This window comes from Phodopus roborovskii, unplaced genomic scaffold, assembly GCF_943737965.1.
Source record: "Phodopus roborovskii unplaced genomic scaffold, PHOROB, whole genome shotgun sequence".
NCBI classification, from domain to species: domain Eukaryota; kingdom Metazoa; phylum Chordata; class Mammalia; order Rodentia; family Cricetidae; genus Phodopus; species Phodopus roborovskii.
Genome location: NW_026126407.1, coordinates 61256396 through 61278667, shown reverse-complemented (window position 1 = coordinate 61278667; position 22272 = coordinate 61256396). Strand labels below are relative to the sequence as shown.

Here is a 22272-nt window from a genome sequence, read left to right as displayed (position 1 = left end):
ACATCCAGGAAATGTGGGACACCATGAAAAGGCCAAACCTAAGAATAATAGGGATAGAGAAAGGTGATGAAGCCCAGCTCAAAGGTGCCGAAAATATATTCAACAAAATCATCGAGGAAAACTATCCAAATCTGAAGAAGGAAATGCCCATGTAAGTACAAGAAGCATACCGAACACTAAATAGGCTGGACCAAAGAAAAAAGACCCCACGACATATAATAATCAAAACACCTAGCATACAGTATAAAGAAAGAATATTAAGAGCAGCAAAGGAAAAAGGACAGGTAACGTATAAAGGCAGACCTATAAAATTACACCTGACTTCTCCATGGAAACCCTCAAGGCCAGAAGGTCTAGGATAGATGTTCTAAAAGTATTAAGAGAACACGGATGCCAGCCTAGCCTACTATATCAAGCAAAACTCTCAATCAATATAGATGGAGAAAACAAGATATTTAATGACAAAACCAGATTATCCCAAAACGTATCTACAAATCCAGACCTACAGAAAGTATTGGAAGGAAACTCCAACCCAAGGAAGGTAACTACACCCACAAAAATGTAGCAACAAATAATCCAACTACACCAGAAACTAAGGGTGAAGCAGAACTAATATATTCACAGTACCACAGTACCACAGTACCACTGCCAACAACAAACCTAAATCAAACAAGCATCAACAATCAATGGTCCTTACTCACCCTCAACATTAATGGTCTTAACTCACATATAAAAAGACACAGGCTAACAGAATGGATAGGAAGACAGAATCCATCCTTCTGCTGCATACAAGAAACACATCTAAGCTTCAAAGATAGACATTACCTCAGGGTAAAGGGTTGAGAAAAGATTTTCCACTCAAATGGAAATAAGAAGCAAGCAGGCATAGCTATTCTAATATCTAACAAGTTAGACTTCAAACCAAAATTAGTCAAAAGACATGAAGACGGTCATTTCATATTCATTGCAGGAGAAATCCATCAACACAAAGTCTCAGTTCTGAACATCTATGCCCCTAATACAAAGTCACCCACATTCGTAAAAGAAACACTAATAAAACTGAAAGCTCATATAAAACCTCACACACTTATAGTGGGAGACTTCAATACACCAATCTCAACACTAGACAGGACCACAAATCAGAAACTCAACAAAGAAACAAAAGAATTAACAGAAGTTATGTCTCAACTGGGGTTAACAGACATCTATAGAACATTCCATCCAAAGACAAAAGAATATACCTTCTTCTCTGCTCCACATGGAACCTTCTGTAAAATCGACCACATACTAGGTGACATAACAAACCTCAACAGATACAAGAGAATAGGAATAGTCCCCTGTATCTTATCGGACCACCATGCTTTACAATTGGAATTCAACAACAACACAAATAGCAGAAAACCTGCGAACTCATGGAAACTGAACAATGTGCAATTGCACCACTCCTGGGTCAAAGAAGAAATAAAGAAAGAAATTAAAGACTTTCTAATATTCAACAAGAATGAGGATACAACATACCGGAACTTATGGGACGCCTTGAAAGCAGTGCTACCAGGGAAGTTCATTGCACTAAGTGCCCATATGAAGAAAACAGAGGATAGTCACATAAGAGAATTAACAGCCCAACTGAAAACCTTAGAACAGAGAGAAGCAAATTGACCCCACAGGAGTAGATGCCAGGAAATAATCAACTTGAGGGCTGAAATCAACAAAATAGAAACCAGGAAAAGAATACAAAAAAGCAATGCAGCGAAAAGTTGGCTTTTTGAGAAAATCAACAAGATAGACAAACCTTTATGCAAAATAACAAAAGAGCAGAGACAGAACATGCAAATTAACAAAATCAGAAACAAAACGGGGAACATAACAACAGACACAGAGGAAATCCAGTCAATTTTCAGGTCATACTTTGAAAACCTTTAAGAGAAAATGTCTTCCTTAGGATATAAAGGGTATATATGAGATATAACAGAATCATATGTATTCTGTAACCTCTGTGCACATTTGTCTCAATTTTCACCTGGTTATAAATGGAAAAAATTGGAGGATGTTTAAGTTTTGTGGTATATATGGCAGTGTCTCTGAGGTTAAGGGGAAAAAGTACTCAAAACATGATGAAGGAAGGAAGGAGGAAGGAAAGGAAGGAAGGGAAGGAGGGAGGAACGGAAGGAAGCGAAAGAAAGGAGGAAGGGAAGGAAGGAAGGAAGGAAAGAGAGAAGGAAGGGAGGGAGGAAGGAAGGAAGAAAGGGAGGGAGGAAGGAAGGAATGACCAAGATTATTGGAGTTCTGAGTTCATATTGCTATGGTTCTCTAGGCCCTCAACAATCAACACACTTCAGAAATGCACCAGTTAGACTTCGTAAAGTAATATACCACAGACTGATTTGTTAAATACCACCCCTCCCTTGCCCTCTGCCCCCAAGCATACTCTCTAGAGTAGTACAGGCAAGGAAGACATATCTACTGGGAATAACCCTGACACTTTTTCAGGGTAGAATTCTGACTAGTCCAAAAAGGGCCTTTCTTTTAAGGGTTGCAGGGAAACTTAGACACTGCAAATTTATTTAGTATTGGCAGCATTTATTTGGAGTAAATTCAGCTCCAGGCACTGAACAGTTGAGTGCAGAAGGAGTTCCACCAATTGTTCCAATTCCTTCCATTGTGGCAGCCTGACCAAAACGTTCAGTTGTTGGTGGGGTCAATCCCAAGGTTCCATCTGGCATCATAGTGGCAGGTACTGGAGGAGCTGGGGTACCAGTTGGCACAGGAGCAGGGGACATGGTGACTCTATTGTTTATGCCCATAGCACCTCCATAACCATTTGGCCCATCCGTATCTCTTGTTCTCTCGCATTAGGGAAGGTTCCTTTGAATCCTTCTTGCTGTTGCCGCATCATTTCTTCTTGCTGTCACCTCATTTCTTCCTCATGGCGCCTGTGCTCCTCTTCCCTGGTGCTCTAGCTGCTTTCGTTTCTGAACCTCTTGGTTATGCAGTTCATCCTTTCTCTGAAGCTCTTCTTGATACCTCATCAAATCCTGCCTCATTAGCATAACCTGGTGCTCATCTCATGGTGTGCTGCCTCTATCTCTATGTCCAGCTTCTCACGAGCCTCCCTGATGTTGCGGTCCCCTTGATCCTGCTGTTGCTTCACCATCTCAATGAGTGTCTTCCAGCCCATGGCATACTCATACTCAAAGGACCCAGGCTGTTCTCACTCCTTGTGAAATTGCTGGTTTTTTATAACCAGCTTCTCTGGAAGTCCCTCTTCATCATCTAACTGGTCCATAGGCTCCACAGTCACAGGCTGAGGAAATGTGGTTAGCAAGAATGAGCCTTTACTGCATCTGTCCAGAGCTTTTCAAGCAGCTGGCTTCCCTGAGAACTCAACAATGCCTTTCCCTGAGGGCCTTCCTTGGTCATCCACAATGATCACAGCCCCCACCTGCCCAAACACAGAAAAGGCTTCTTCCAGCTGTTCTTTGGACACGCACTGAGGAAGGTTTCGGACTATAAGAGACACACTATGACAGGCAAAGCTCACATGCAGCTGCTTTCCACAGAGTGGCATATTACTCAATTCCACTTTGGCAATTTCCGCCAGGGTTCGTGTTTCCAAGTGAATAAAGCCAAAACTTCTCCTGCTTTCCCATACTTCTCAAAAAGTTTCCTCATTTCCTCCTCAGTGATGTCGAGGGGAAGATTGCCCACAAAAAGAGGTCTTCTCTCCTGGTTTCCTACAGTTCTTCAGATCCATAGTTCATTCTAGCTGCTGGCCTGCTGTCCATTTGCAGATATTGGTGGAGGTGGCTGCTGCTGCTGCTATTGCTGCTGCTGGTGCTGCTGGTGGTGATGTTGACGATGCTTCCTTGGAGTGTGGTTCTGCTTCTCCAAGTGAAATGTTTTATTGCTCTGCATGTTTGAACCCTCTTGACTTAAGATTTGAGTACAGCAGAGTGTCTGATTCCCAGTCCTCGCTGACCTTGACTTCCTCTGCCCACAGTTCTTTGCTCAGAGCAATGGTGACACTCTTTAGTTCTTTTTTCACATACACATTTTTTAACACCCACCCGGGTATTCACTAGTCTTAGGTGGAAAGTGTTATAATCTACATATATCAGGTATGTAGGCACTAGGAAGATAAAGTAACAAACTCAAGATCATTCATATTATTTGGAGTCAATGAGGGGATCCAGAATTTGGTTGTAAGATGGCAAATCTCCAGATGTCCCTTGAGGCCACAGGACTGTTCTATCTTACTACTGTCTGAGAGCATCTAATCAGAAAAGCCTTAAATCACACATTCCAAACATGGGGCAACAGTGAAAACCTCCACATCATGAAACTTTGTTTTTTTCACAAGGTTACTTAAAATATTACATAAAAATTGCCTTTGGGCTATGTGTCCAAGGTATATACAAGACACCTCTGGCATATTTCATCTCTAGATATGTCAATATTCATATGCAAATATGCCAAAATATGGCAAAAATAGAATATCTAAAATACTTCACATCTTGAACCTCTTGAGCAGTGCTAAATATCCTGTCTAATGTGACTCTCCATCACTGCTCACAATACCATCTTTTGGTCTGTGTTTTCAGCATCATCTTTTTTCTTTTGAAAGAAAAGAACACTGCTATTTTCTGACTGTCCCTTACTGAGTTTCATTTAGCAGATCACAATGAAACTCCAGAAATATGTTGACATGCAGACTGATGCCTGGAGACTTCACTGCTTGTCACCTGTGCTTTGTCCAAAGAAGGGAGATTGTCTGTTGACCAAGGTTTCTCCCATGCTTCCTGTGTTTACTACTTTTCATATGCAGACAATTTGCATCCTTTGGGCCAGAATCATGACAAGCCATTTATTATCATATCCTTTATTTATGATGTCATCATTGACTAACAAGGGTCTTCTGAAGGTCAAAATGCAAGCAGATACATTCAGGTCAAAGGATTGACTAACTTGGGAATTCTTTCCCTCTTCATTACCAGTTTATTCATTTGAGGTATTGGGGATGGCACTCAGAAGGTTCTACTCATCCTGATCAGGTACACTGTCAGCAAACCAGTCCTGATTACATTCATATTTCATCTGAAAGACTTTACCTCCCTCTTCATTGAACATGACTGTAATCAGACACAGTTACTCTTGCTTCTTTTACACATGTGTGTCTGTTTGTATGTTCATGTTTGTGTGAGTACAGATGTGCATACATGTAGAAGCCAGAGGTCAAATTCAGGTGCTATTCCTCATGAGCCATCTACATTAATTTCTGAGACAAGGCTTTGACTGAACTGATTGGCCAGCAAGCTTCACAAACCTATCTGACACAGCCTCCCCAGTGCTGAGGATACAAACACATGCCACCATACCTAGATTGTTCACGTGGAATCTGGTATTGATGCAGCAAAATTTTGCTGACTGGGAGATCCATAGTCTCCCATGCTTGTAGTTTTGAGACAGGATCTCATGTAACCTAGGTTGGCCCTAAACTTAAACTTTGTTTCCTAGTTGGCCACTTGTCCTGCTATGGGGTTTTGAATGAGCTGTTCCTCATCAATCTTGGGCATTGAACACTTGGTCTGTAGGTATATTTGTGAAGGATTAGAAAGTGTGGCCTTTTTGGAGGAAGTGTGTTACCAGGAGCTTTTGAAGGTTTCAAATACCAGGAGAAAATTCTAGTATGTTTCTTCTATTCCCCCTTCTGTGGTTCCAGATGTGAGCCCTTGGCTGCTAATTCAGCTACAATTGTGTCACCTGCTGTTCCTGTCATGATGGATCCCAACCATCTAGAACAGTAGCTTCAAACAAGCTATTTTCTATAGGTTGCCTTGGTCATGGTATTTTGATCACAGCAAAAGAACAGTAGTAGATATACCTACATATTATGGAAAGAACAGTTTGCTGTCCAGTGGGCCTAATTTGTCATATACCATTTCCCACTCTAATGTTCAAAGTCTTTTCCATCTTACTAAAGACCATGTTCACTGCATCTAACTGCTGGCCTTTTCCTAGAAAACAGGCTGATAGATTCTTAAGACATATTTCAATGGTTAAGAGGACTGGTTACTGCTCCAGAGGACTTGGGTTCAATTCCTAGCACCAACTTGACTACTGAAATCCATCTGTAATTCCAGTTCCAGGAGATCCCATACCCCCACCAGCCTCCATGGGCACCAAACAGGTATGTGGAGATACACACACACACACACACACACACACACACACACACACACACACACACACACACACAAACACCCATGCACATAAAAAAAAAAAAAAAACATCTTGAAAGAAAATTATTTTATTTTTCTTCTTAAGCTGATACTTGGTTTCTATGGAATAAAGATTCCTGTTGGATACCTGAAATGCCAATAGGCTGATGAACACTTTTATCAAGAGCACTCTCAGGTCTCCTGTTCAGGCTTCTGTCATGACTGGGGCTAGCTCCTCATTTCATAACTAGCTCCACAACCTCCTAGCTAGCTCCTCATCCTCTTAACCAGCTCCTCAGTCTTCTAACTAGCTCATCAGTTCCTAACTAGCTTCTCAGTCTCCTAGCTAGCTTCTCAGCCAACCTAACTAGCTCCTTTTTAAAAATACATTTTAATGTTTATTCCACTTCTGCAATACATATTTTAATTTTCTTTTTTAAATTTAAATTTGCAACAAGCTCATTTTACATGTCAATCCAAGTTCCTTCAACCTCACCTCCTAATCTGTCCCCCTCCCAACCCCCATTCCATCCCCTTTCTGCTCCCCAGCAAGGGTGAGGCCTTCCATGGGGAATCTTCAAAGTCTTCCATAGCGTTTGAAGCAGGGCTTAGGCCCTCCCCCTTGTGTCTAGGCTGAGCCAGTATCCTTCTATGTGGAATGGGCTCCCAAAATCCATTCATATACTAGGGATAAATACTGATCCACTACCAGAGGCCTAGCCTTCCTAATAAACACCCACATTCAGGGGGTTTGGGTTAGTCCTATGCTGGTTTCCCAGCTATCGGAGTGGGGTCCATGAGCTCCCACTTGTTCAGATTAGCAGTTTCTGTGGGTTTTGTCATCTTGGTCATCACTCCTTTGCTCATCACTCCTCCCTTTCTGCAACAGCATTCCAGGACTTTGGCTCAGTGTTTAGCTGTGGGTGTCTACTTCTGCTTCCATTAGGTACTGGATAAAGGCTCTAGGATGGCATATAAGGTAGTCATCAATCTCATTATCGGGGAAGGGTATTTAAAGTAGCCTCTTCACTATTGTGTAGATTCTTACTTGGAGTCATTCTTACACATCTCTGGACATTTCCCTAGTGCCAGATTTCTCTTTATACCTATAATGGCTCCCTCTATTATGGTATCTTGCTCTCTTCTATTCTTTCCCTGACTCAATTTTCCTGCTCCCTCATGCCCTCCTCCTTTCACTTTTTTGGTTAGCATTACTCCAAGATATTTTATGTTGTTTTTAAAAGGTGATGTTTCTCTGATTTCTTTCTCAGGCCCTTTATCATCTGCATATAGTAGGGCTACCAATTTTTTTTAGGTTAATTTCATATTCTGACTCCTTGCTGAAGGTGTTTATCAGCTATGGGAGCTCCCTGGTAGATATTTGGGTCACTTATGTAAACTATCATACCATTTGCATTTAGTGGATGTTTGACTTCTTCTTTCCAATTTGTATCCCCTTGATCTCCTTTTGTTTTCTTATTACTCTAGCTAGAACTACAGGTACAATATGGAAGATATATGGAGAGAGTGTGTAGCCTTGTCTTGTTTCTGACTTTAGAGGAATCCATTGATTTTCTCAGTGTCTGTCCCCCTGTTCATTTTTGATTTTGTTAATTTGAATGTTCTCTCTCTGACTTTTGGTTAGTTTGGGTAAATGGTTATCTATCTTGTTGATTTTCTTAAAGAACCAACTTTTTGGTACATTGATTCTTTGTATTGTTTTCTTTGTTTCTACTTTATTTGTTGACTTCAGTCCTCAATTTGATTATTTCCTGGCATCTATTCCTCTGGGGTGTGTTTGCTTCTGTTTGTTCTAGTGCTTTCACTTGTGCTTTTAGTTGTTTAATGTGACTATCCTTCAGTTTTTTTCATGTGGACACTCAGTGCTGTGAACTTTCCTCTTTTAGTACTGCTTTCAAAGTGTCCCATAATTTTGAGAATGTCATGTCTTTACTCTCATTGAATTCTAGGAATTCTTTAGTTTCTTTTTTTATTTCTTTCTTGATCCAGGAATGGTGCAATTGCATATTGTTCAGTTTCCATGAGTTTGTAGGTTTGCTACAATTTGTATTGTTGTTGAATTCCAACTTTAAAGTATGGTGGTCTGATAAGATACAGGGGATTATTCCATTTTTTTTTTTTTTTTTTTTTTTTTTTTTTTTTTGTACCTATTCAGGTTTGCTATATTGCCGAGTATGTGGTCGATTTTAGAGAAGGTTCCATGTGGCTCTGAGAAGAAGGTATATTTTTTTGTGTTTGAATGGAAGGTTCTATAGATGTATGTTAAACCCAATTGGGTCATAACTTCTGTTAGTTCCTTTGTTTCCTTGTTAAATTTCTCTCTGCAGGACCTGTCTAGTGTTGAGAGTGGGATGTTGAAGTCTCCCACTATACGTGTGTAAGATTTTATGTGAGATTTGAGTTTTAGTGATGCCTCTTTTATTAATGTGGGTGCCTTTGTATTTGGGGTATAGATGTTCAGAATTGAGACTTCATCTTGATGGATTTCTTTTATGACGAATAAGAAATGACCTCCTTTATCTCTTTTGATTGATTATGGTTTAAAGTCTAATTTGTTAGATATTAGGGTTGCTATACCCACTTGTTCTTGGGTCCATTTGATTGGAAAATCTTTTCACAACCCTTAACTCTGAGGTAACAACTGTCTTTGAAGTTGAGGTATGTTTCTTGTATGCAACAGAAGGAAGGATTCTGTTATCATATCCATTCTGTTAGCCTATGTCATTTTATAGGCAAGTTAAGATCATAAATATAGAGGGATGTTAATGACCAATGATTGTTTATCCTTGTTTGTTTTGGATTTGTTGTTGGTGTTGTTATTATGTGTGGATTTACCCCCATTTTTCTTTTGGTTGTTGGTAAAGTGGGATTATCTATTGCCTATATTTTGAGGGTATATTTGACATCCTTTGGGCTTTACCTTCTAGAAGTTTCTGTCATGCTGTATTAGTTGATAAGTATTGTTTACATCTATCTTTGTCATGGAATGTTTTGGTTTCTCCATAGTGATTGAAAGCTTTGCTTGATATAGTAGTCTGGGCTGGCATACGTGGTCTCTTAGTGTTGGTAGAATATCTATCCAGGACCTTCTGGCCTTCAGAGTTTCCATGGAGAATTCAGGTGTAATTCTGGTAGGTTTGCCTTTATATGTTACTTGGCCCTTTTCCTTTGCTGCTCTTAATATTCTTTCTTTATTCTGTACATTTGTTATTTTGATTATTATGTGGTGAAGGGACATTGTGTGTGTGTGTGTGTGTGTGTGTGTGTGTGTGTGTGTGTGTGTGTGTGTATGTGTATGTGTAGTCTACTCCACTCTATTTTGTGTTCTGTAGGATTTTTGTCCTTTCATTGACATGTCTTTTGTTATTTTGTAAAGTTTCTATGATTTTGTTGAATATATTTTCTGCACCTTTGAGTTGTTTTTTTTTTTTTTTTTTTTTTTTTTTTCACCTTCTTATTTATCTATTATTCTTAGGTTTGTCCTTTTCACAGTGTCACAATTTTCCTTGATATTTTGTGTCAGGGATTTGTTGGATTTAAGATTTTCTTTGGTTGATGAATCTATTTCTCCTAGTGTATCTCATTGCCTGAGATTCTCTTGTCCATTTCTTTTATTCTGTTGGTTATGCTTGCATCTGTAGTGCCTGATCATTTACCTAGCTTTTCTATTTCCAGTATTCCTAGGACTGTGGTTTGTTTTTTTTTTTTTTTTTTTTTTTTTTTTTGGTTTGTTTGTTTTTGTTTAGTTTTTTTTTTTTTTTTTTTTTCTCTTTTTTCAGCTTTCAAACCCTGCAATGTTTGATTTGTTTCTTGCAATTTTTGGTTTGGCCTTTCTCCTATTTCTTTAATGGATTTTCTCATTTCTTCTTTTAGGGTCTCTATTATTTTCATAAAGTTGTTTTTATGGCTGTTCTCTTCTGCTTCATCTGTGTTGTGATGATCAGGTCTTGTTGGTGTGGAGTTCCTAGACTCTGGGGTGTCGTATTGATCTTTCTGATGTTGACTGTTTTTATAATTTCATCTACCTGTCCCTTCTTCCATTGTGTACCAGTGGGGTCTCTCCCTCTCTTGGTGGGTACAGGAACAAGATTTTCTTTGGGTGGGTGCAAGCACATCCAATACTCCAACAATTCTCTTCTTTTAGTCAATGGAATTGGGGCTAGGCTGGTCTACTGGGACAGGCTCCCCTTCTCAGTCCCCAGTCCTCAGAAGGCTCCAATCAGGGCACCAAAAGGTGGGCTCCTTCTGAGTTGGAGGCATGATCAGGACCTTGGAAGTCTCTGGATAGTCCGGTATGCCTGGACTGGCTCCCCTGCACGCAGTCCCCAGTTATCAGGAGGCTCCTAACTCGCTTTTTACCCTTCTAAGTAGCTCCTCAGTCTCCTAACTAGCTCTTCAGTTCCTAATTAGCTCCTTAGTTATGGTGCCTTAGTGTGAATCTGTGATTTCACCAGGCAGCTGAATCTTCTGTTCCTTGGACATTGCAGCATTTTGTCAGTGACTCCTTTCCCCTGAATAGTTCCTTGTTTGGCCAATTCCCTGTGTATATAACTAACTCTGTTTTGGTGTAGGAGCTGATGGAGGCAAGCTTGTGGCCAATGATTGATGAACTCAGTCAACCCTATTTCTGATGCAAGTCATAGTAATATAGTAATTATTCTTTTGAGACTTTGTAATTAAATGATCTGAGACCAAAGCCTGACTCTTGTCTGTACTGGCTGGCACTGAGACCAAAGTGCTATTGAATTTGTTTAAGCATTAATTATAGGTAGACACAATGGTACAAACAGGTAATCCTAGCACAAAGGGGGTGCAGGGAGGAGGATCAAGAGTTCAAAGTCTAACTTAATTTACTTATTTTTATGTTCTCTTTCTTTTTATTTCTTTTATTTTTCATCATGTGTCTTAATTCCATTCATTTCCTTATCCAGATTCATTTACTCTCTGACTCTGTAACACCCCCCCAATAATAAGGCAAAATTTGACAGAAGAAAGGAAATAGAAAATAATTAAAAATCTCTTCATGGAAACTGCAGTATGACACAATGAGTCATGCAGTAAACCACTTTATGCATCTTTGCTTGCAAGTTTTCATTGCAGAGTCTGGTTTCTACTACACCATTGATGCTTGGCCCTCACTGAGCCTCTTCTTGACTATCCTGTTATTGCCCTGTGTTGTAGAGATCCTGAAGCTCTGGGTCTATGGGTCAGGTTCTGGTCCTGAGCAGCTTCAGGTTTGGTCTGCCAGCCAGTTGCCCCCCTGTCCTCACCATCAGGGAGAACTCTTCAGCATTGTTCCTACTAATTCACCTTTTACAGAAATGAGGGAGGGATGGGTCCAGTTCTCCTGCTTTCATGATCTCAGGTTCCACTCTCCTATACCTACATCATCAAAGCTGGTTCTGTTGTGTTACCCATTCAAGGTACAATGCCACTCTCCATAGTGCTATAGTTGGTGAGGGTCCTGGACAGTTCTCCCACTCTTATGACCCAATGGCCAGCTCCTCCTTCTGTCTCAGATACTGATGTGTAGCAGCTGGGGGAGAGGGAATCTCTCCTCTGCCCTTGCTGCCACATGTCAGATGAGTCACAATATTCAGCCTGGGTCACTATTACCTCCAGATGCCCAGCCATCTCTGCTGTGCTATGAGGGGAGGAGCAGAGTTTGCTTTCCTGAGTGCTGCAGTTGATAAGGGAGGGGGTGAGCTTTCTTGTCTGTTGCATGTGGTAAGGACATGGGGTAAGAGGAGGAAGTTCTCCCCAACCACTATGCCAAATGACAGATGAGCACTGGGGGTTTCTCTCCTATGCTTACAACTTCATGGCTGACTCACCCACACCTTCACTAACGGCATTGGCTATATTATGTTACCCCAGTGAGGTATAGGGACTGCTCTCCCAAGTGTTGCAGCTGGAGGGAGTCAAGAATAGCTCTCCCATCTGCCTCAGGTGTTGATGGGAGAGGGAGGATGACATCTCTCTCCTGCCCATGGAGCCACAAGACATCTGAGTAATAGGGACAATTCTCTTATGCTCACTACTTGGTTCTAGCTCACTCACACCTCTGTCAAAAGGTTTTACACTATTATGCAGCCCAGGTGAAGTGTAGGGCCTACTCTCACAAGTGTTGCAACTGGTTGGGGGCAACGACAGCTCTCCTCAGGGACAGTTCTCCCACCTTCCTAAAGTGTTAATGGGGGGGTGTCTCTTCTCTACTAATACCATCACACACTGCTCACCCGTGCTCACAAATGCTCACAACTTGGGGGCTGGCTCTCCCACATCTGCCTCCTCAGAAGAGTCAGCCTCATTTATATGTGGAATTTGATGCCACCTTGGACTACATGGAATTCTATATTTTAAAAGAAAGTCTCAGTCTCAAATATTTTTCTTTAAAAAATGAATAACAGAGCTGGTAAGATGTCTCAGTGTGGAGAGAGTTCCAGTTTCCAGTGAGATCCGACTATCCTGCAAAACTGTCCCAAGTCCCAGCACAGCCCTTGTCCTCTTCTGCCAGCTATTGGCCAGAGGTGAGTCTGGGCCCATTCGGGGCTGCCTGTCCCCTACAACCTCTTTCCCCTCCTCCCCCACCCAAACTCCCTGGGTTGGCCCCTGATCCTGCAGCTCCTGACTCCAGTCCCCATCAAGAGCACCCATGGAACTATGATACACCCCCACCCATCTCCACTGCCAGCTACCCCCCTACCCTGTGCCCTACCCTACCCACGGTCCTGCCGCTCTGGTTGACACTGGGACAGAGGGTGGAGCCAACAGTCCACCCTACTTCGGAGACTTCTCAGAGCAACTCTGAACAAAGGAGACCTGACTATCCACATGGGACCACCCGTAATTTCCACCTGCTTGGTCTCTGACCCCAACTCCAGTCCTCTGCTGGAGTCCCAGGCCCCTCCCAGAGATACGCCTATCTCTGTGGGAACACTGTGAGTACCTGCTGGCATCTTCTACTGGATACTCATCCTTGACCCCATCCCTGGGTCCCTATCTGCTGAGAAACCTGCTAAAGAGCTTGAACCACGCAGAGCTACAGATATTGAATCTCAGACCCACATAAGCGCATAAGGGAAGTACCATAGAGAGAGGGGGAGACCCCACCAACACCTACTGGAAGAAGATATGCGAAAAAGGCAATACAAGAGAACACCTAACAACAGAAAGACACGCATGACACCATCAGAATCTAGGGAATCTACACCAACTAGAATGGAACACAACAACAAAGCAGAGGAAACAGAAGGGTAAGACTTAAAATTACCATCATAAAAATGATAGAGGCTCTCAAAGAAGATGTGAGAAAATCCCTTAAAGAAATGGAGGAAAAAACAAACAAAAAAGTGGAAGAAATGAACAAATTCCTTAAGGAAAGTACAGAAAGCCAAGAAAAAACAATCAGGTGAAGGAAACAGTTCAAGACTTGAAAACTGAAATAGAGAAAATAAACGCAACACAAATGGAAGGAATGCTGGAAATTGAAAAGCTGGGCAAAAAAAATCTGCAACTACGGACACAAGCAAAACCAATAGAATTCAAGAGATGGAAGAGAGAATCTCAGGCGCAGAAGATAAACTAGAAGAAATAGATTCATCGACCAAAGAAAATCATAAATCCAACAAATCCTTAACACAAAACATCCAGGAAATGTGGGACAGCATGAAAAGGCGAAATCTAAGAATAATAGGCATAGACAAAGGTGAGGAAGCCCAGCTCAAAGGTGCCGAAAACATTCAACAAAATCATCGAGAAGGACATGCCCATGAAAGTACAAGAAGCATACCAAACCCCAAATAGGCTGGACCAAAGAAAAAAGACCCCTTGACATATAATAATCAAAACACCTAGGATACAGAATAAAGAAAGAATATTAAGAGCAGCAAAGGAAAAAGGACACATAACATATAAAGGCAGACCTATCAAAATTACACCTTACTTCTCCATGGAAACCCTCAAGGCCAGAAGGTCCTGGATAGATGTTCTAAAAGTATTAAGAGAACATGGATGCCAGCCTAGCCTACTATATCCAGCAAAACTCTCAATCACTATAGATGGAGAGAGCAAGATATTTAATGACAAAACCAGATTTTCCCAATACGTATCTACAAATCCAGACCTACGGAAATATTGGAAGGAAAATTCCAACCCAAGGAAGGTAACTATGCCCACAAAAATGTAGGCAACAGATAATCCAACTACACCAGAAACCAAGGGTGAAGCAGAACTAATATATTCACAGTACCACTGCCAACAACAAACCTAAATCAAACAAGCATCAACAATCAATTGTCCTTACCCTCAACATTAATGGTCTTAACTCACCTATAAAAAGACACAGGCTAACAGAATGGATACGAAGACAGAATCCATCCTTCTGCTGCATACAAGAAACACATCTTAGCTTCAAAGATAGACATTACCTCAGGGTAAAGGGTTGGGAAAAGATTTTCCAATCAAATGGAAATAAGAAGCAAGCAGGCGTAGCTATCCTAATATCTAACAAGTTAGACTTCAAACCAAAATTACTCAAAAGACATGAAGACGGTCATTTCATATTCACTGCAGGAGAAATCCATCAACACAAAGTCTCAGTTCTGAACATCTATGCCCCTAATACAAAGTTACCCACATTCGTAAAAGAAACACTACTAAACTGAAAGCTCATATAAAACCTCACACCCTTATAGTGGGAGACTTCAATACACCACTCTCAACACTAGACAGGACCACAAATCAGAAACTCAACAAAGAAACAAAAGAATTAACAGAAGTTATGTCTCAACTGGGATTAACAGACATCTATAGAACATTCCATCCAAATGCAAAAGAATAGACCTTCTTTGCTCCCCGTGGAACATCCTCTAAAATCAACCACATACTAGGTGACATAACAAACCTCAACAGATACAAGAGAATAGGAATAGTCCCCTGTATCTTATCGGACCACCGTGCTTTAAATTGGAATTCAACAACAACACAAATAGCAGAAAACCTGCAAACTCGTGAAACTGAAAAATGTGCAATTGCACCACTCCTGGGTCAAAGAAGAAATAAAGAAAGAAATTAAGGACTTTCTAATATTGAAAGAGAATGAGGATACAACATACCCGAAATTATGGGACACCTTGAAAGTAGTGCTACAAGGAAAATTCATTGCACTAAGTGCCCATAAAGAAAATAGAGGATAGTCACATAAGAGAATTAATAGCGCAACTGAAAGCCTTAGAACAGAGAGAAGAGAATTCACCCTGTAGGAGTAGACACCAGGAAATAATCAACTTGAGGGCTGAAATCAACAAAATAGAAACCAGGAAAACAATACAAAAATCAATGCAACGAAGAGTTGGTTTTCAGAGAGAACATGGAAATTAACAAAATCAGAAACAAAAAGGGGAACATAACAACAGACACAGAGGAAATCCATACAATTTTAAGGTCATATTTTGAAAATCTGTATTCTACAAAAATTGAAAATTCAAAGGAAATGGACAAGTTTCTGGATAACTATCACTTACCTCAATTAAATCAAGAACAGACAAACAACTTAAATAAACCTACAACCCACAATGAAATACACGCAGTCATTGAAAGCCTTCCAACAAAAAAAAGTCCAGGGCTAGATGGATTCAGCACAGAATTCTACCAGACATTCAAGGAAGAACTAATACCACTACTCCTCAAACTGTTCCACAAGATAGAAACAGAAGGTTCATTGCCAAACACTTTTTATGAGGCCACAATAACTTTGGTACCCAAACCTCACAAAGACACAACTAAGAAAGAAAACTACAGACCAATATCCCAGATGAACTTCGATGCAAAAATACTCACTAAAACACTGGCAAACCGAATTCAAGAATACATCAGAGAAATCATCCACCATGACCAAGTAGGCTTCATACCTGGAATGCAGGGATGGTTTAACATATGAAAATCTATCAATGTGATCCACCATATAAACAAACAGAAAAAGAAAAACCATATGATTATCTCCCTAGATGCGGAAAAAGCATTCGACAAAATTCAACACCCTTTCATGATAAAGGTATTGGAGAGGTCAGGATAACAGGAACATATATAAACATAATATACAGCAAAACAACATCAAACTGAATGGAGAGAAACTTAAGCCAATTCCTCTAAAATCAGGATCAAGACATGGCTGCCCTCTCTCCATATCTCTTCAATATTGTATTATAAGTTCTAGCTAATGCTATAAGAAAACAAAAGGAGATCAAGGGGATCCAAATTGGAAAGGAAGAAGTCAAACTTTCTCTATTTGCAGATGATATGACAATTTAAATAAACGACCCAATAAACTCTACCAGGGAACTCCAACAGCTGATAAACACCTTCAGCAAACTAGCAGGATACAAGATAAACTAAAAAAAAATCAGTAGCCCTACTTTTTTCAGATGACAAAGAGACAGAGAAAGAAATCAGAGAAACATCACCCTTTACAATAGCCACAAGCAACATAAAGTATCTTGGTGTAACACTTACCAAACAAGTAAAAGACCTATATAATAGGTCTGGCACAATTGGATGAGGGTGTGTAGAAGACTGCAGATAGACCCATGTCTGTCGCCATGCACAAAACTCAAGTCCATATGGATCAAAACCTAAACATCAATCCAGCCACATTGAACCTCTCAGAAGAGAAAGTGGGAGGTACTCTTGAACAAATTGGTATAGGAGACCGCGTCTTGAACATAACTCCAGGAGCACAGACACTGAAATTAGTAAATGGGACCTCTTCAAACTTAGAAGCTTCTGTAAGGCAAAGGACACAGTCGACAAGACCAAACTGCAGCCCACAGACTGGGAAAAGATTTTCACCAATCCTATATCCAACAAAGGGCTGATCTCCAAAATATACAAAGAACTTAAGAAACTAGTCCACACAACACCAAATAACCCTATTAAAAATGGGGTACAGAACTGAAGAAAGAATTCTCAATAGAGGAAATCAAAAAGGCTGAAAGACACTTAAGTAAGTGCTCAACATCCTTAGCTATCAGGGAAATGCAAATCAAAACAACTTTGAGATACCATCTTACCCCTGCCAGAATGGCTAAAATTAGAAACACCAGTGATGACTTATGTTGGAGAGGATGTGGAGAAAGGGGAACACTCCTCCACTGCTGGTGGGAGTGCAAACTCATACAGCCATTTTGAAGATCAGTATGGCGGTTCCTCAGGAACATGGGAATTAGTTTAACACAGGACCCGGCAATCCCCCTCTTAGGCATATACCCAAAGGATTCACATCCATGCAACAAAGACATCTGTTCAACTATGTTCATAGCAGCACTATTTGTAATAGCAAAAACCTGGAAGCAACCTAGATGCCCCTCAATTGAAGAATGGTTAATGAAGATGTGGCACATCTACACAATGGAATACTACTCTGCAGAAAAAAATAATGGTATCTTGAAATTTGCAGGTAAGTGGCTGGCACTTGAAGAAATCATCCTGAATGAGGTAACCTAGTCACAAAAAGAGGAACACAGTATGTACTCACTCATATATGGATTTTAGACCTAGATCAAATGATCACCAGCCTATAATTCACACCACCAGAGGAACTAGGATACAAGGTGTATTCTCAGATATTCATATAAAGTTCCTCACATAACTGGGAAGGGACATGTCCCCCCAGAGCTCAGGGGAAGTGGGGGGGGCAGCAAATGGAGAGAGAAGTAGGAGAAAATGAGGGGGAGGAAAGGAAAACATTTGAGACCAGGAAGATTGAGCCTGGTTAGGAATAGAAGACAGGAAAAAGAGAGAGAGAACATAAAAGAGGGAGCCAATATTGGTTTGAAGATAAAATTGAACACAAAGAAAATCTAGAGAACTACAAGTCTGCTCCCAACTAACAGTTTTAGCTTCCCTGAAAAGGCTACCATTAATGCCCTTCCCAGACAGTGAGATCAACAACTAACTTCTCCATGGAGCCCTCAACTAATGCCTGTTGGAAACAGGATCAAACACCCATACATAAACACTGAGTTGAACTAGAACCCAGATGCAGATGGAGAGGACAAGACCATGCGGCAGAAACACATACAGACAGCTTACTTGAACAAGGTGGAGCTAATGGCCACTACACTGATAGCTGGGAAGCCAGCATGGGACTGACTCAGGCCTCCCTGAATATGGGTCTCAGCCAGAAGGACTGAGTAGTCTAAGAGACCTCAGACAGTGGAGCCAGGATGTATCCCTGGTGCCCATAAGGACTTTGTGAACATATCCCCCATGGAGGGATAAATGCCTTAATCTAGAGACAGGAGAGAAGCCCTAATCCCTACTTCACATGACCTGTCAGATCTACATGACCCCAACTGGATGGCATTCCCCTACATTTGGAATTGGGGTGGGGGGATGGGAGGGGAGGGTGTTTAGAGTGCATGTGAGAGGGCACACTGGGTAAAAGGGAGGGATGGAGGGAGGCAGGGGGAACTGGGATCGACATGTAAAATAATAAATTAAAAAAAAAATGTTTTGACTCCAAAATTTATGTTGAAGGAGAAGTTACTGGGGAAAAGGATTTCGATTTTTGTTTCCACAGAAAATGAAAAGATGTGGATTCCTTCCAGACTAATGTGGTTTGATCATGCCAGACCGCCTGAAACAGCGTACAAGGTGATCCTACATTTGAAACAACTGGACAAAGCAGCCTTACAGACTACATCCAGGATGTCTGAATCTTCTTTGAATCCCCCATGACAGCGCCCCTTACCAGCAGGAAGTAGTTTGGAAAGAACGACGCCCAAATTCCCAAATATTGTGTATAAATGTTTGTTTTCATTTAATTGGACTTTGTTGTATAAAATAAAATAATAAAAAATAAAAAGAGATTATTTTTCAATGCATACATGTAGTATGCATTGCAAAATAATCATCAGATTTTAACAATAAATTTATGCAATTTAATTCCCAACCATATCTGAATAAAATAACATTAAATAAAAAAACAAGATATAAAAAACAAAAAAAGATTCTGTTAGGAATTAAAACCTTATTCAAGGATTATTAGAAATTAAGGTAGTTACTTTTCCCCATAAGTTGTTTATATCAGGTGCTTTGTCATAGACCTGAGAAAAATAGCTAATGCACTGAACCAATTACTTTGTTCAGGATCCTGTAGTTTTTGGCTAGGTATGATCATTCATTTGCTTTTGGGTCTTAGAAAAAGGGATCACTTCTACTTAAGTCACATATACAAGGTAAAAGGAGTTGCTTTGATATCAAACAGGAGGGTGGGCAGGTGTACGGTCATTAGGAGGCCTCCTTTTGTAAATTGAGGCAGAGTTTTTCTGTGTCTCAACATCACATTCTCAAATAAACACAAAAAAAGCTTATATTAATTATAAAATGTTTAGCCTATGGTTAAGTCTTGTTACTAACTAGGTCTTACAATTTAAATTAACCCATTTCTATTAATCTTCATGTTGCCACATGGTTTCATGTCTTTATTTGTTCTCAAGCACATCTTGTTCCTCTGGTGGCTGGCTTGCATCTTTTCCTGATTCCACCCTTCTCTGTATTTTTCAGTTTGGCTTTCCCACCTAGCCTTATTCTACCTTGATACATGCCAAATCAGCTTTATTATCAACCAATGGGAGTAACACATATTCTAAGTGTACAGAAGACTTTCCCACAACATCACTTTCTAGCCTCCCTATTGATTATCCCTAGACACGTCCCTTGCCAGAGCTTCTATTCCTTCCAACTTTCTTAATTCCTCCCAGTTCCTTATTCTCCTTAAATTGTGCCTCCTTGGGAACTGAATGTTCTTAACTCTTCTGTAGATATCTAGGGAATTTCAATCCCAAATATGAGCTCTAGCCACTGAGTAAAATGTACTGCCCTGAACAGAAACATGCAGCAACCAGCAAGTAGGGATACCTTTGAAGCAGATCTGGAGTATCCAACAAGAGGGTGACCTACTTCACTTTGCTTTAGCACCTCTGAGAACTCCTGTATTAGATACTGTTGGCTTCACACCCCTAAGCAGTGGGAGTCCTCTAAAGGAGAAACAATCAGGGCTCACACTAGTAAAAACTAGAATGGCTTTAAATACTCCAAGAGGACATCAGTCATCCCTTCCTATCAAGCATAGTATTTTCACATAAAGCTGTATGCTTGCTTACTTGGATGGCTTGAAAACCATGTGAAAGTGCTTAGACTTTGACAGTATCGGTTCTAATTCAAGGTCTGCTTAGGAAGGAAACTTCTCTAAGAGTTTCAGTATTCCAGTCTATGTTAGTAGCAAAATGCCCCTTCTTAAGGTGGCAAAAGCATTAACGTTTGAAAGCCTGTGATGGCCTTTAGGGGATGTTCATCTCGCTTTGATTCATATTCCATTTTGCCTCTATTTCTGCTCTTTAACAACTAGTTTGAATCTTGGGTAAATATCTTCATATACTCAAAATGTATGCATGCTGGTTGATTGGGTTTCAAGACTCCATTAGATTGTGCCTTCTAAAGTATACAAACGTGAGTGCCTGCCCCTCATCCTCTGGTCCTTCAGGATAAGGATCAAGATTGCTTCTGAATTTGCAAAGGCCTAATTGACCACCCCCCAAATGTGGCAGTGAGATGGCAGGGAACATTGATACATATAGGAAAAGAGTAAAAGGAAAGGGAGCATGAAAAAACAATGAAGGAAAGAAGAAAGTCTTATGTTTTGCCTCTGAACATTGTTGGGCCTGGGTTCAGCATCTTTATCCTGAGAGTGAAGACAACGAGATATTTAGAAGGAAATAGAATCCTTGATGCAAATGTTGACCTGCTCAATCAGCCGATTTTGAAATCTGATGTGTTTGAGGATATTTCCTACTATATGAGCTTATAAGTTTTTCCTTTTATTTGAGTCAGTCTGAATGAGTATCTCTTGGTAACAGCATAAAAGTATCCTAATAGAGAAAATAGCATACATTTAAAGAATAAAATGGACAATATCAAAAAATAAACTCTGCAATTATGCATTTCTACTTACCAAAAGTATTCTTTATGTCATTAGGTAATCTTTATCATTTAATTTGAGGGTACATTAATATATTTGAAAATGCACCATGTTTACTTAGCTACTCACATATTTTAGATAATTAGATCATTTCTATTTTTCACTCTTACAAATATCATTGAGGTCAACATCCATAGTCAATCTACTTAGTTCCTGAGGAGAGAGAAGTAGAACTAATGATTTTAAAAAGAAAGTTTGCAAAGACTTCTGACATTTCTAAATTGCTTTCTAGAAAAACCAAATCAATTAATATCCCCAATAGCATACTGTAAAAAAACAAAACAGACAAACAAACAAACAAACAAACAAAAACATATGCCACCATGATGTAAACCACAGACAATTTAGGATAAAAAGAACAGCATTCTGTCAGGTCAAAATCACCTGATCAGTAGTGATGCTGCATGTTCCATCACTTCCTGGTTCCATGTATTTTTCTTCAACAAATTGTTTGTGTTTTCACTACATTTCTAATTGAGATTTTGTGTGTGTGTGTGTGTGTGTGTGTGTGTGTGTGTGTGTGTGTGTGTGTGTGTGTGTGTGTGTGTGTGTTTCCCACTAGACCTATGGTTCTGGGAATAATATTTACCTACAAGTGCAATGAAACATAAGTCATCATTTATTCAAACCCTTCAAATAATGTTGTTAAGTAGGTTTGATTAAATCTATTTCATAGAGTAAACTGAAGGCCCAGAGGTTAAGCAGTCTGCTCTGGCTATAATGTGTGTTTCAAGGCAGGTTACAGACAATTACCAACATGACCTTTCCACTCATGATGGCTTAGCTGTTCCAGTAAATACAACTTTATAATGAAGGACTCCTCTGTTTCTGCATACAAAGGGGATTCATACTGGCAGTTCACTCTAGAAAAAAAAATGATAACATGATATATTTTTACTGGATATCTATTCTTCTGATGACACATATAACCTCATCTCCATGACAGTACCCAAATTTACATCACCAGGTGCCTTCTGATGTGGCAATTTTAGC

General features: G+C 40.2%; 1 pseudogene; it reads right to left on the bottom strand.

The window, feature by feature from the left end:
* Window positions 1-2564: 2564 nt before the first annotated feature.
* On the bottom strand, window positions 2565-3935 carry LOC127219822 (non-POU domain-containing octamer-binding protein-like; annotated as a pseudogene).
* Window positions 3936-22272: the final 18337 nt, after the last annotated feature.